Consider the following 3,696-nt stretch of genomic DNA (forward strand, 5'->3'; position numbering starts at 1 on the left):
TGTGCCTAAGCCATCAAAAGATACAAACCCTAAGACGTTCTGGCCTTTAAATAGGGCATAAAATAACATAAAACAAGCCCAAACCCAAACAGATCATAAAAATCACAGAAAACAGGTCCAAGCCCAACAGACAACCACCCGACGTCACACTTATGCCGCCCGACGGTTTCCCTTAATCGCGCCACCGCCCGGCGCTAGGGGTCCACCGCCCGGCGGTTTGCCTCTAATCGCAAATCCGCCCGACGTCCACGCCTTGGTGTCAGACAGTGCCTTCTCCTCGCATTTGGCCGCCCAGCGGTGAATTTTAGCGCTGGGCGGTTCTTAGACTCATATTTTCTTCATGTTTCTTCCTTGTCCTTGAGTCTAAGACCTTCATCTTCAACCCCATTCTTCACTTTCATCAAAAATGCTGCAAAACAATGCAAAACAAGCATAATACCTCTAAAAACAGCTTTTGACTCTCAACAGACTCATTCATTGAGTTTTGCTTGATTCCAAGCTCATTCTAAGCAGTAAAGGGAGTAATTTGGTCTAAAATGACATATGAAAATAACTGTTTTTCAACCTTTATCAAAGATCTGGAAAAAGAGGAGTTTTAAAAATAAAGTAATTTTGAGACTTTGAATTTTGTTTGGAGATTAGTGTTTTTGAGTTTATATTTTTTTTGTTAGAACATAATTGTTATGTTATTTCTTTATTTTTATATTTTTTTTCTAGGGGCAAAAGAGTCTTTTACCTTTGTTTAATTGGTGTGGAAATTAATTAAGAAAGGGTGTAGAAAGGAAAAGTATTGAAATTAAATAATCTAGATATTATATAAAATAATATTATGTAAATCTTTTAAAAGATTTAGTTGTTGTTATTTTAAAAATTAGTTAAATGAAAACAGGAGATATAATTTAGTGGGTTTAAAGATTAAAAGAAATATTATTATTAGTTAAAATCATTATTAGATATTGTAGATTTTAAAAAGATTTGGTGGTTGATGATATTTTAAAAAGTAGTTAGGAGAGAATAAGAGAGAAAATCTTAATGGTTTTAGATATAAAGTGAGAGATTTTATTAATATTAAAAGGATAGAGATAGAATAGAATAGTATAAATAGGAGAAGAGTAAAAAGGGGTTGACATTTTAGTACCCTAAAAGGAAAAAACGAAAATTAAAATGAGAAGGGAGAGAAAAGACGTTTTCTAAGAGAAAATAGAGTTGAGAGGGGTATGGTGACGTTGTGAAGCTTTCTTGGTGCTCTTGGAAACAAAAAAAATATGAGATCAGGTAAGGGGAATTACTAGAATCACCTTGTGTGTATGGTTTGCCATTGTATGATATTCTTTATTATATCTTGCAATCTGTATGGTTTTTGGGGTGCATGGTAAATTTGGAGTGATGATGATGATAGGTGACGTGAAAGTGTGGTTAGTGGAAAGGAAAGAAGAGAGGGATGACTTGTGAAGGAACCGTGGATTTAATAGGACATTACATGAGAGTGAGGATAGGAGTGTGGATGATGATGATCTGGTAATGATGACTCTTTCGGCTGTGTGATGCGGGAAAGAAATTCCCTTCGCCTGTGTGATGCGGGAAGAGGATGGTCTAATAGTGGTGAATCTTCGTCCAGGTGATGCGGGAAAGAGATTTTGTTTGGATGTGTGATAGGGGAAGAGGATGTTGTGTGACTCATAACGAATTAGTTATGGTGGTTAGGTGGTGTGGTAGTGTAGAGGAAGTAGACCATTGAGTGTTGATGCTTTTGTGATGTTATTGTTGTTATGTTAGTGTTTGATGTTAATTTGGTGATAATATATGTTTATGATTTGGTTATTATTGTGGTTAATATAATTGTATATTGTATGATAACATAATTCTGGTTGCTTACCCTGAAAGTTGTGGTTGTGGTTGTAGTTTCCACCTACGATGGTCGTACTTGTACGGGAGTAGATGGTTTGCAAATAAGATCGAATTTGAGTAGCTGACGGGAGTTGGGATGTTATGTTCGGAGACTTGTTATTTATTTTAAAAAGTTTTTCAATTTCACATTTTTATGCAAAAGTGATATTTTGAGATTTCTAAACAACATTTATGGTTATGTTTAGCTTCCGCATTTTTAATTAAATAAGAATGTTACCGTCTATATGGTACAACAACATTTATGAGAAAACACTATTATTTACTGCCACAATAATTGATATATTATAACTTAAGTAGGAATGTTACTCCATGTCACATTTGTTGTTACTTGTGTTATGTATTAATTTCATTAATAAGTCAACTTTATATAATGTGTCATTCATTTTCTTTAATAGTTGAAAGTTTTACACTTCTAATATAATCTTTGCTAAATACTTATCCTTATGCGTTGGATATGTTATGATATTCATATGTTAACATAACACAATAGTGGTAGATGCGTGAATGGACTACAATAGAATGTTTTATTTATTTCTTACCATGAGAGTTTCATTTTTTATATATATTTATGATAAATTGACAATAAAAATTCAGCACAGAGCGTTGAGAGAATGTATTATTATTAAACTTCTTTGAAAAACACATTTCAATTATGTATTATCTTTACTTATACATAGGCAAAATTACTAAATTTCTCTTAATTAAGTTGTTTAATTGGCGTTTTCCATATTACTCTCTTTATTGTCTATGTCGTAGTGCCGACATCATTGGAGAAAAAAAAATTACTTGATTAATGTCTTATAAAGGAAAAAAGAACAGAATATACCAAAATTTTAAATAAGTGTAGTTGAAATCTTGAAGTGTCCTGAATGGTGTAAAAAATTTATTTAATGAATGCTGGGCTGGACGCCACTTTAGCTACCAAAACAATTGAAGTTTTTCCAACATCATAAGAAAAATCGAAATTTTTCATAGTAAACAGAATTTTGCACAAAATTTTTATTTACATAGGTGATTTTTGACCTATATTTAATTGGAACTGCCCAAACCACTGCAAATACTTCATTTCCATTTTTCTTTTCCTTGTCTAGAGATCAGAAAAACATAACAGAACCAAAATAAGACACCAGAAAATAGTGTAAACTCCAAAGTCATTCAAATCTCTCAGCAAGTACTTATTAAGAACTAGAACACTAATTTATTCCTCAAGCTTCCAATATTCCATTAAAAGATTAACGTGCTAAAAATATGGATACGGTGGTGAAGGAACTATGTGCTAAGTGTGAACATGATATATGTGAATGAGTCGGAAATCCATACAAATACGAAATAAGTGCTTTATGTGATAGTAGAAATTAAGTTAATGTTTATAATAAGAAACTCTGGATGGTTATGATGAGCCTGATGAGAATAATGGATGACAGCAAAAACACACTACTGGATGTAGTAGTGTTTATTGTATATGTACATGTATGACAACACCTTGTGGGGTCAACTAAAATTATATTCTCCTCATGTCTTTGGAACCACAGGAAATTTAATCATTAAAAAATCACATTAATGCATATTTTACATGAGACAATAAGAAGAAAGAAAAGTATAAATATGACAAGATACATTGTCATAAAAAAAATAAATATAAATAAGAAAATTAATGAAGTGTTTGATACATTAAATTGTCTATATATAAAATTACATGTAATGTGTTTTTACTTCACATATAAAAACATATTTAATCTTAGCTCTTATAAAAATAATTTTTCCTCTAAAATTCAACATTATTGTCCT

This window comes from Vigna radiata, chromosome 7 (genome assembly GCF_000741045.1).
Source record: "Vigna radiata var. radiata cultivar VC1973A chromosome 7, Vradiata_ver6, whole genome shotgun sequence".
Taxonomy (NCBI): Eukaryota; Viridiplantae; Streptophyta; class Magnoliopsida; order Fabales; family Fabaceae; genus Vigna; species Vigna radiata.